General features: G+C 34.7%; 1 protein-coding gene across 1 annotated transcript in view; it reads right to left on the bottom strand.

Annotated features, from left to right (window-relative positions):
* Positions 1-13,191, bottom strand: part of MALRD1 (MAM and LDL receptor class A domain containing 1) — a 788,164-nt gene that overhangs the window by 271,998 nt on the left and 502,975 nt on the right. The window lies entirely within an intron of this gene.

Genomic DNA, 13,191 nt, shown 5'->3' with positions numbered 1-13,191 from the left:
ACATCACTGTAGAGGCTATGGCAATTAAAAAGATAATAAAGGAATGCTATGAGTAACTCTTTGCCCACTAATTTCACAACCTAGATAAAATGTACCTACTCTTTGAAAGACACAATCTGCCAAAACTTACACAAGAAGAAACAGATGATCTAAAAATGCCTGTAGCTATGAAAGAAATTGAATCAATAATTAATAACCTACCAAAACTGAAAGACTAACCCAAATGATTTCATTCGTGAAATCTACCAAATATTTGAGAAATAAATTATATGAATTATCTACATTTTCTTTCAAAAGAAGCAAAGGGAATAGTTTCTAATTCATCCTATGAGGACAGGGTTATCCTAATAGCAAAACAGACAAAGACATTATAAGAAAAGAAAACTATAGCCCAATATCTCTTGTGAACATGAATGCAAAAATCCAGAACAAAATATTAGCAAACTGAATCTCACAAAAGTATAAAAAGAATTTTATACCATAACCAAGTATAATTTATCCCAGGTATACAAAGCTGGTTCAACATTTGAAAATAAATTAATATAATCCATCACATGAATAGACAAAAAATAAAAATCACATTATTATATCAAAAATGCAGCAACCATTTATGTTAAAAATCTCAGTAAACTAGGAATATAGGGGAACTTCAACTTGATAAAGAATACCTACAAAAAAATCTACAGGAAATATACTTAATGGTGAGAAACTCAGTTTTCCCACTTAAGATCCTGTATCTTAGGCAAGAATGTTGTCTCTTACCATTCCTTTTAACATTGTACTCTAAGTCTGTGTCAGTTCAATAAGGCAATAAAAGGCAATAAAAGATAATACAGATTGGGAAGGAAGTTATTAAACTGTTTTTGTTCATAGATGACATGATTGTCTATGTGAAAAACTTGAACCAATCAAAAAAACAAGCAAAAACAACAAAAAACTTCCTGGAAAAAAAACATGATTAAAGCATAGTTATAGGATATCAGGTTAACATACAAAAGTCTATTGCTTTCTTACAAAGTGGGATTTGAATTAAAAACACAATGCCATCTACATTAGCACTGCACCCCACTCCCCCCAAACACGTCTAACAAAATACATACAAGATCTATATGAGGAAAACTACAAAATTCTGATGAATGAAGTCAAAGGACTAAATAAACTGAGATATATTCCATGTTCATGGATAAGAAGACTCAATATTGGCAACATGTCATTTCTTCCAACTTGACCTATAAATTCAATGCAACCCCAATCAAAATCTCAGCAAGTTATTTTGTGGATACTAACAAACCTATTTATAAAGTTCATAAAAAGACTTAGAACAGCTAACACAATATTAAAGAAGAACAAACTTGGAAGATTGATGCTATCTGACTTAAAGACTTACTATAAAGTTATAGTAATCAAGACAAAATGGTATTGATGAAAGAATAGACAAACAGATAAATAGGACAGAACAGACTCCTAAAGTAGATTTCCACAGAGTGAGCTGATCTTTGACAAAGAAACACAATCGAGCAAAAAGTCTCTTCAACAAATGGTGCTGGAACAAATTGGACATCTATATGAAAACAAATGGACCAAGACACAGACCTTACACCCATCACCAAAATTAATTCCAAATGGATAATAGACCTATATGTAAAATGTAAAACTAAAAATCTCCTCAAAGATAACATAGGAAAAATCCTAGATGAGTTTAGAGTATGGTGATACCTTCTTAGATACAACACCAAAGACAAGATCCGTGAGAGTAGTTAGTTGATAAGCAGGACTTCATTAAAACTCAAAACACCACTTGGGGCGCCTGGGTGGCGCAGTCGGTTAAGCGTCCGACTTCAGCCAGGTCACGATCTCGCGGTCCGTGAGTTCGAGCCCCGCGTCAGGCTCTGGGCTGATGGCTCGGAGCCTGGAGCCTGTTTCCGATTCTGTGTCTCCCTCTCTCTCTGCCCCTCCTCCGTTCATGCTCTGTCTCTCTCTGTCCCAAAAATAAATAAAAAACGTTAAAAAAAAAAAAAAACTCAAAACACCTGCTCTGTAAAAGAGAATTAGAAGACAAGCCCACATTGGGAGAATATTATTTGCAGGAGATACTTCTGATAAAGGATTGTTATCCAAATTATACAAAGAACTCTTAAATTCAACAATAAAGAACTCAATTAAAAAATAGCAAAGACCTTGATAGTTCACCAAAGAAGATAGTCAGATGGCAAATAAGTATATGAAGGGGTGTTCCACATGATATGTCATCAGAGAAATGTAAATTAACACAACAGTGAGATACTACTACGCATCTATTAGAATGGCCAAAATCCACAACACGACAACACCAAATGATGGTAAGGATGTGAGCAATAGGAACTCTCATCCATTGCTTGTGGGAATGCAAAATGATACTGCTACTTTGCAAGACAGTTTGGCAGTTTCTTCCAAAACTGAACATGCTCTCATAATCCAGCAATTGTGTTCCTTAGTATTTAACAAAATAAGTTGAAAATTTATGTTCACATAAAAATCTGTCCATGGATATTTAATTGCCAAAACTTGGAATAAATCAAGATGCCCTTCAGTGGGTAAATGGATAAACTCTGGTACATCCAGACAATGGAATATTATTCAGTGGTAAAAAATGGGGTGAGGGGAGTATAAAGACATGAAAAGACATGGAGGAAACTTAAACGCAAGTTACCATTAAAAGAAGTCAGTCTTCAAAGACTCCAATCCACACTGTATGATTCTAACAATATGTATTCTCGATAAGGCAAAATTAGGGAGATAATAAAAAAATCAGTGTTTCTGCAGCTAGTAGAGTGAGAAATGAATAGGTAGAGCACAGAAGATTTTTATGGCAGTGAAAATACTCTGTTTTATAAATGTTCCTTGTCATTATATAACTTTTGTCCAAATCTACAGAATGTACAACATCAAAAGTGAACCCTGGGTAAACTATGGGCTTTGGATGATGATGATGTGTCAATCTAGGTTTATACTTGGTCAAAAATGTACCATTCTGTTGAGTGATAATGATAATGGGGAACACTATACATATGTAGGAGCAGGGTATATATGGGAAATCTCTGTACCATCCTCTCCATTGTATTATAAACTAAAAATTGCTTTAAAAAATAAATTCTTAACAACAAGAAACTATCAAAAATCTTAAGGAAGTTCATTAAGTAATTGAAATGGGTAATTTGAGAACATGAAGGATTGGGGGATATTCAAAAGTCATTTCAGGAAAAAGCTAAAACTAAATCAGAGCGTTAATATTTCTAGAAGCCAAATATGTTATGCAAAATATGAAATGGAATTATCTCAAAATACAGGATGTGGAATACTTATGTGTCTCCAGGCTTTGAAATCAGACTCCTAGGTTTAAACCTCAGCTCTTCCTGGTGCTAGTAGTTATTCCATCTATAAAATGCATAGTAAATGTGTTTATCTCATCGGGTTGTTGTGGGGATTAAAAAGAAGTAATTTTAATAGAGCTGCTACATTCATTATTGATATCATAATGTTTACCATTATTTTTTGAGCAAAAATGTAAATAATTGAATATTATGAGTGAAAGAAAAGACAAGAGATGTGAAAGAGTTAGAAAACCCATATTTGAATATAAGAGTTCCAAAAAGAAAGGAAAAAATAAATTGAGGAGAAGCAATAATCAGAAAAAATAATAAAAGAAAACTTCCGAGCTAAAGAACAACTCAAAATTTTAAGATCGAAACATTCTTGTGCAACCTCTAAACTCTAAATGTAAGAGAAACTGTCACAAACTTCCAGAAATAAGAAGTAGTTTACATACCAAAAAATGATGATTATATTGTTATCAGGGTCTTCTTAAATGAAACATTAAATATGTAAAAAAATAGAACAAAATTTTCAGGCCTCTGAGGGTCACAGAGAAAAAGCAAAAGCAAGACAAGACAAAAAATTAAGAAAGGTGATCCTAGAACCTACAGCTAAGCCAACATATCATTTTTGTGTCAACTACAAAGATTTAAGCACATTATTGTGTTCTTGTCCTTTGGAAGTGCTTGTCATTTCCTCCTGTCATGGAACTCTTTAGCAAAAAAAAAAAAAAAAAAACCCACACACACTCCCTTTTCCCAATATTCATAATGCCTTTAATGTTTAAAGAATCATTATAGTCACTCCAAAATGCTTCTGTAGAAGACAATTGTCATGGCATTCTGGAAAAGCCAAATCTATAATGATGGCAAACAGATCAGTGGCTGTCAGTGAGTCAGTGGTAGAGAGAACTGAATAGGGGAAGCACAGGGAATTATTTAGAGCAAAAATTTTTCTGTATGGTATAATGGTAAATGAGCATTGAGCATTTGTTAAAACCCATGGAACTTTATGGCACAAAGAGTAACCTTAATGTATGTAATTTAAAAAATCCTGTAAGAGGTTGAAATATCCTAGGAAAGAATGCATAATGTGACAAAACAACCTAAATGTATTACAAGTAGATGGAAAAAGCCCACTGAAGGGATGGGGGAATAAGGTGCTCACCCAAGTTAATTTGGAAATGAAGAGAGACAATGACTAATGCGAAAGAACTGCACATTAGCACTATATTCTAGTTGTTTCCTGTGGGAGTAGGGGTGAGCAATTCTAAGCTACTACACATGTATTCTACAATTGAACAATTAATTAAATGTATAGAAGATGGTGAGAGTCAGGTTTCTCATGGACTGAGAGGCTACATATAAGCTAAGTGAGAAGGCTAGAATAAAGATGTAGTGATTGATTATATTGGAGACAATATAAATTTGTATTTAGATTCATACAGATATAGATGGTCACAAATAGAAATATTTATAGATATGTGTATATGTACAGATTAGTATACACACACATATCTCCTAGCTCTGTCAGCTAAGAGATCCTACAAGCAACAAAACCCCATTAGCAAGGAGCATGCCTAGTGTCCAGATCTAGTTTCTTTAATAAAAGGCACCAAGTGTCCTTGGAGAAACTGGTGATTATAGGACTGGGTCAGAAAATATACAACATGAGCCTGGGGCATCTTGTAGTACCAGAAATAAAGAAATACTCACCCACAACCCCCACCAAAAAAAGGAAAACAAAAACAGAATACCCACAATGATGGGAGCATGTCAAAGGGACACAGGAGTTCCCAATGCCCAAAGCTGGAACAGCGTGAGAACAAAATAAAGCAGTACTGGATTATAACCCACAGTCTAAAATAAATATCAATTAGTCCATACTGATATAAATAAATGGTTGAATAAATTAGACAAATCTATAGTGAAAAATTGCAAATAATTAATGTAGATATTCTACCCTTAAGAAGGAGTACACTAATTTCTCACTTCTTTAATGTGAGCTGCAAGAGTGCAATTCCAAATTTACCATATGAAAGGGGGTAAAGAGTAAATTTCACCTGCCAAAGCTGTCGAACATTACCTCAAGCCATGTGATCAAAATTAACAACGCAGTGATGTTTCCTTTTGATAATACATACCTTTAATATAATAATATGTTAATCACAACACATTATGCCCAGCCTAATCATAAGAAAAACACCAGGTTAAATACTAATTGGTGGACATTTTATAAAATACCTGACCAATAATCCTCAAGATCATCAAGGTCATGAAAACCAAGGAAAGCCTGAGAAACTATCATAGCCAAGAGGAGGCTAAGAAGGCATGACTGCTGCAACAGAAAAATGATATTAGGGGAAAACTGAAGAATTCTGAATAAAGGGTGAACTTCAGTTACTAATAATATATGACATTGGTTAGTTAATTGTGACAAATGTGCCATACTAGCATGAGATATTAGTAATAGGAAAAACTAGGGTATGGGTATACAAGAACTTTTTATACTATCTTTGCAATAATTACCATAACTCTAAAACTATTCTAATACAGTTTAATAAATGCAATTTTAAAAATCTCTCTCTCTATATATACATAAATGTAATTATATCTGCATATAATAATATATATTAAGTATTTTATATAATTTTATATAATTCCCATGAGAAACTAGAATTTATCGAATCAAATCTATGAGGCCAGAAAAAAAAAATAACTGTAAGAACTATTTGACCTTTACTCATTTGTAAGATAACAAAGCACAGTTTCCAAATACTCTAATTAAACTTTTTGTGTCTGGTACATCCATGATTTTTTTTTTTTTTTTGCTACTTTTTTTCTAATTTTATCAGTCAAAAAAAATTTAAACATGTTTAAATAAGCATTATGCTCATAAAAGATTGAGCACATAAAAGATAGGTTAAAAGATGAAAAGTCATATAGGAATCATTTTGAACCTAACCAATAAAAGAAAAATCATTTAATACATGGCTGGCCCTAATCACTGGCATAGCAGCCTAGTTTCATCCTTTGCCTCTGGACAACAGTAAAACATTGAAAATTTGAAGCCACATGGATGATTTTACTGGTATTAAAACCTTCCAGAGTTATAATGTTTTAAAATATCTTTTAAGGGATGGAAAGGAATGGTTGAAACTTAGAATAATACCTGTATCAAGCAGATAAATATATATAGTTCTGTAAAATAAAATAGAAAATATTTTCTAAAATATTCAGTATTTAAAAATAAATGCTGGAAATTTCCTTACAACTGCAAACATATTGTTTATAGTCTATATAGAGGTTAATGCTATTTTGAATTTTCAAAAATAGAATGAAATCATGTGTAGGCTATTTTTAAATTGCATAAAATCTCTTCCACAGAAATATCTTACAAACAGTCATTATACTTGGGGTCATAATTTTAGTCAGTGGCTTTTGTGTTTAGAGCAAGTTTTCTGCTGGGGGGCGGTGATAATATTGAGAATTAGATCAATATACTCACTGGGTAGACATATGTGGTTTTAAATGTACATTTGGTGAAACCATTTTAAAAAGAATACTGTTACATTTTTTTGCTAGAATATTGTTCCTTTAAATCCAAAACATGCATTTCTTGACAAATTTCTTTAAAATGTTAGGCAAGCAATGTGTGCCACTTAAGTAAACAGTTTAATGCGAATATAGAGAGCAATGAAGCTGAAATTGTATAATTAATTTCTTATGATCACTTTCATTTTATCATACCAATTCTTCTGTTTTCCATGATTTCCAATTACAATCATAAAGTTATTTACAGTATACAACACAGAAAATTAGTTTTTCATTTGTAAAAACATAGAAGTCTGATATAAATATCCTTATTTACATTCCTATGTATTTTTGCCATATCACAGCTGCTGAAAGCTCTTCCAGGATCTTCCTTTGGGACTGGGAGCCACATGTTTACACAATCTAGAGAAGCTCATGCCATGTTTGTCCCCTGTTTGTTTACAGAATGATCACAAAATCCCATGCATGACTCTTACTTGAGTTTTTCCATTTTCCACACAAATATTATTTTTTTCCATGTTCACAAGGCCACTTTCTTTCACGTTCATCGCTGAAAGTCAATAAAGTGAAACCTAACAACTGTCTTTAGGTCTTCAGATATAGTTAGCAGAGCTAAGGAATTTCTCTACGACAATGGCCTAAAATGAATTGTCCCTGTTCGTTGGGTTTAGACATCAAGAGTGCCACAACATATCTGAACCATGACCATTTTATCATCCAGTGAATAGGTCATTAAGATATTCCTTAACCAGGGGCATGTGGCTGGCTCAGCTGGTTAAGACATCCAAGTCGGATTTCAGTTCAGGTCATGATCTCAGGGTTGTGAGATTGAGCCCTGTGTTGGGCTCTGCACTGGGTGGAGCCTGCTTAGGATTCTCTCCCCCTACCCCACCCCTCTGCCCCTCTCACACTTCCATTCTCTCTCTCTCTCTCAAAACAAAACAAAACAACTTCTTTAACCAAGAAAATATGAAGTGCTAGTGCACCATCTTGTAGGCCAGCTGTCACATGGACACATCTATCCTGATGGTAGAGAAGATTATGAGAAGCAGTGCATACATTCAATGAGCAGTATGGGGCGCCTGGGTGGCTCAGTCGGATAAGCGGCCGACTTCGGCTCAGGTCACGATCTCGCGGTCCGTGAGTTCGAGCCCCGCATCGGGCCCCTGTGCTGAGAGCTCAGAGCCTGGAGCCTGTTTCAGTTCTGTGTCTCCCTCTCTCTGACCCTCCCCCATTCATGCTCTGTCTCTCTCTGTCTCAAAAATAAATAAACGTTAAAAAAAATTAAAAAAAAAAAAAAAGCTGTATGGCTGACATGCTGTTAAATAAAATTTGGCCCTATCAAATGATCTCATAAAATCAGTGTTCACATGATGACATCAGGAGGCTGCTATGCTCGATTAGCAGACACTTTCAGTGTCAACATTAAAGTGGCTCAGAGGCGCCCTGCCCAACCTGATTTCCCACCAGGCTTCTCTTCCTTCCTTCCGCTTCAGCAGTCTTCTAATGGCCCACACTCCTTCCCATTTCAACACATGTATATGAAATGCTCTTTTTCTTTCCTTCTTTCAATCTAGTTAATTCCCACTCATGTTTCAATGGAATCATCACTTCCTCCTGCAGCCCTCATTGATCTCAACTAGGATCACACCTCCCTGCCGCAGACTCTGAGAGCTCTACGCACTCCTCCTTCACAGCACTTACCACACTTTTAAATATATAAAATCGTCACAAGTGTGATGATCAGATAAATATCTGTCTCTCCCGTCAGATACATGGAATTCAATGCTGGGCAAAATCCAATAAACGGTACCTGGCACAGTGCTTTGCCTATAGTAGGTGTTCAATGAACAACCACAAATGGAATGCATGTGTCTATGTAGACATATTTGTGTGAAAAGGAAACAAAAGCACCTTATTACTGATACTAAGTGAGTATGTAATATATAGAATATATTCTGAAAATGTTTTTGTTATAAAGCATCTAATATATTTTGATTTCCTTTTCAAACTGTTGGCAAAGACCCAGAATATTTTGAGTTTGGGGGAGGAAGAAAGGAAAAAAACTGTATCAGGAATCCAATTCCTGGAATTACAGAAATGCTGTATTTAGTGATTGGATATTTTTCTTCCAGGATCAACTTGGAGAAGTGGACAGGACTTTCAGGGTGGGTTCTCTCCTCACTCAGTAGTATCACCCTACTTTGTCGTTGATAGTAACTTTGACTTCTCATTTTTCAATACCATCTTATGTTTTAATTACTTCAATATTTGTTCATTGTCGAGTCTTTCCCACCATAATTTAAGGTCCATGGGGATGAGCTTTCTCCGTCTTATTCACCTCTGTGTCTTAAGGCCTAAAACAGAGCTTGGCATTGGGTAGGCACTAAAAAAAGCATTTCTTTAATTAATTAATACATATTTAATTTCAACTTGGTGAATTAAGATATGCATGGAATTACTAGTACTAGCTGAAAACTGGCTCAAAATTTCCCTATAAAACTTCTAGTCAATTTCAGATTCTCTGATACAGGTAAAAACTAATTTTAATATGTTTAAATTGCATAACTTACTGTAATAAACATTTAAAAACTCACCCAAATGTATGTTTTCCAAACAGTGAGTTATTACATTCATATAATTTTCCTGAGACATACTACAATTATTCTAAGTTGTAGGTGATACACAGAGGAGTAAGAATTATCCATAATAAAGAATAGGCCAGGGAGCTGACAAAGTTATCCTCACAATGATCCTTGCAAGCTCTTTACCATTCTCTTTATAGGAAAGGCTCACTAACCCAATTAAAATTCCCAGTCTATGATATTCAAGGTGATTTCCTACTTAGTGGTTGATGGCTGGTTTCTATTGTCTTTCACGCTACATTTGGTTCTTGAAGGAGAAAAACATTCATGTGGTTGAACACAGAAGAACAATGGGAAAAAATAAAAATGAGAAGTCCTTAGGAAGCATCTGACAGGAAGAATAATCAGAGGAGGCAGCAAGGTCTGGAGCAAAATGTCAGTCATGAATGATTGTATCTGTCCCCTGGCACAGTGCTATTCATGAGAGTTGATAACCATTCAATGCAAACAGAGGAACAGCGTTTTATGACAAAATTATTGGACATAACTCAGTTTGCTGTCTTCCTTGAGGGGTGGGGAATAACGAGAGAGAAAATAAAACAAATATATGAGTGTAAAGCAGCAAATGTGCAAATGAATAGCAAACTTGAGCTAGGATCCTTGCACAAATGTTTCACCCCAAAGGGACACCAGTATACACTGTTTATAAAATATGAATACAAATCTTTCATTAGAGTATTAAAAGTAATATCCTCCATTCAAAATCCTCTAAAAATTAATACTGTCTAATGAACACAGAATACAATGGATGAAAGTATTACTACTCAGGAAAGTATATATTATGAATATATAAAGAATGGGAGAATTTTCTTGCCTGAATAAATCAATGGATTCCCCCAAACAAGAAGAACATTTGGTATTTAACAGACAAGTAAAAAAAAATGCCCAAACTTTTACTCTCAAAGTATATAATAAGGAAATAAAAAGATAGATTGAAAAAAAGATTATAATCCTAAAATGTGAGCCCAAACATGAAAGACCAAACTACTATGAAAATTAAGTCAATAATAAAAGAGATAAGACTAGCCATTAATTCACACAGGGTAGGAATTAAATTGGATAAACAATGGTTTATTAATTAAAGATTAAAACCCCAACTTGATAATATGAACTTACTCATTTTTCTATTTACTTAACCCATATATTGAGCATTGACTCTAAATCAGGCATCCTTCTACTTGCTGATAAAATGTTATAATGACAGAAACAAAAATTTTAAGTTTGTTTTGCATCAACTCAAAGGAGGCATGTTTAAATTGCTAACTACATTTTAATATTCCCTGATGCATGTGAGGACAAGTAATGAAATCTGAACAGATATGATTCACATGAATGCTGTATTTTAATTTCAATCAATTATTATTAGCTATCTTTTATATGCCATTAATTCAGCTGAGTGTCAAGAAAACTAAGAAGTGAAAATTTAAAGGCCTCACAAATAAAAAGGGAAGAAAAACACTATATTGCACTTGAATGTGAACAAATTCCCTTGCGTGACAGAAAATGGTACAGTGCTTTGGAGAGGTTGTAGTGAAATGAAGGGGCTGTGTGAAATTAGCAAGATGCATTAAACGATGTAGCATTTGAATTGAGCTTTGAAAACTGAGCAAGCTACCACTAAGTACATAAGGTATATGAGAACATTCCAAGCAAAGAACTACCACGTGATTAAAAGCACTACTATATAGAACTATTTGAATATTTGGGGAGGCTTGAACAGTCTGATGTAATTAGAATATCAAAAGGGAATTAAAGGGATGCCTGGGTTGCTGAACCAGTTTAGCACCCAATTCTTGATTTTGGTTTAGGTCATGATCCCAGGGTGTAGAATCGAGCTCTGAGTCAGGCTCCTCACTGAGCATGAAGCCTGCTTGGAATGTTCTCTCTCATTCCCTCTGCCTCTCTCCTCAAATCATGCGCTTCCTCTCTCTTAAAAAGAAAAAAGCAAATAAAAAGACTGAGTAGTCAAGACTAGCCATATAGACCAAGTCCATATCATGGAAAGAGTCATTAATGCTATTGTGAGAATTTAAGACTCAGTCCTATAGCCAATGGGCAGCTACTAATAGCTACTAAGTAAGGGAGTAATCTAAATTACTCCCTTAAATCTCATTAATCCAGGATGGATTAATGAGAACTAGTCATGGAGTTATGGAGAAAAGAAACAGAATTACAAGTGGGTTGGGATAGGGTAAGGTTATCATGAAGGTATGAAACTTGAGGAACAATGGCTGAGGGGTCGGGGAGTAGGTAGAGCTTTATAACAAACAGAAAACTGGAAGGGCTACATGGATGACCCAACTGAAATTGGATTTCATAAATTCGTTATGAAACAGATCAATATAAGTGCATGGATTTCTCAGTAGCCTGAAACTAAGAACTAGAAATCACACAAAGATTGTTGAAAATATGAAGGTAAAATGCATACGGCAGAGTTCAGAAAACTTACGGCTACAGCATTTATCAGAAGCTGCATACCTAGAGATCAGGTTCCAGAGTGACTTTGGAATCTGAGTTACGTCACTTACTAGTGTGTGACTTTGGGAAGGTCGCTCCATTTATTTCGGCCTCTCTTTCCTTAGCTGTAGAGTGGAGATGACAGCAATACTCATTCACGGTCTGTTATTTCAAACTTTTGTGCTCGAACAAGTTTTTTAATTCAGAATTTTTCAGATTTTAGGAAGACATTACAGTACGCATACCATATTTTAGGTATATAGCCAGTGAGTTTGTATAGTCAATTCCATAATAAGATATATGAATACTTCCAAAGTAAAATATGACTATTTATGTTCAATGAATAATTAAGGACTACAAATAGCCTCTTCTCAGTTTGTGTCAGGTTTTGATGCCAGATTAGTAAAAAACATTGTTTTTAATTTTCAGAGCTTTTTAGATTTTGAATTTACAGTTAGAGAAGCGTGGACCTGTGGCATCCAATACGTAAGGTTATAATGATTAAAAGAGATAATACATATAAAGGATTTTGTAGACCACCAAGCATGTGGGAAACGATCCTCTTATGATGAGGATGCCTGTGGTGGTCATGATGGAGAAGAAGAGGCAGAGATTAGGAGAATGAGGAGGACTTGGGGTCACCAGGAATAGAAGACAATATTTAGTATCTTGAAAAAGAAAATGACAGATGGTAGTAATCAGAGATTAGAACTTCAGAGTTAAAGAATGGAGACTTAGAGGAATTTGAGGTAAAGAAATGCCTTTTGAGCAGTTGCCTTGTGGGAAATTTAAAGAGAAGGGAAAAGAGGAAGGAATCCACCAAATATGGAGCCTGCAGTTAATGGCCACTAAATCTTTTCAAAAACACCCACTCACCTCCATACTGCCAGTACTTCATCTCCCAAAGCCTGTCTCCTCACCCCAAGAAGACATAAAAGTAAGTAAAGGAAAGTAATGTGGGGTCAGAATTCTGCCCACAAGGTAGGAACAATGACCTAGAACAGTTGATACTGGTCAGAGATTCTGGACAGGTGATGAGAAACATGTCAAGTATTTATAGCTCCTGATGTTTCTAGTTCAGGAAATTACTGCATGTGATTTGATATTTTGTCTGCTTGTATGTGTATACATATAATTTTAGTGTGTGTATATATATATATATATATATATATATATACACACAC

The sequence above is a fragment of the Panthera uncia genome, chromosome B4 (genome assembly GCF_023721935.1).
Source record: "Panthera uncia isolate 11264 chromosome B4, Puncia_PCG_1.0, whole genome shotgun sequence".
In the NCBI taxonomy this organism is placed as follows: domain Eukaryota; kingdom Metazoa; phylum Chordata; class Mammalia; order Carnivora; family Felidae; genus Panthera; species Panthera uncia.
The sequence above is the reverse complement of the archived record's forward strand: the minus strand, read 5'-3'. Positions and strand labels throughout refer to the sequence as shown.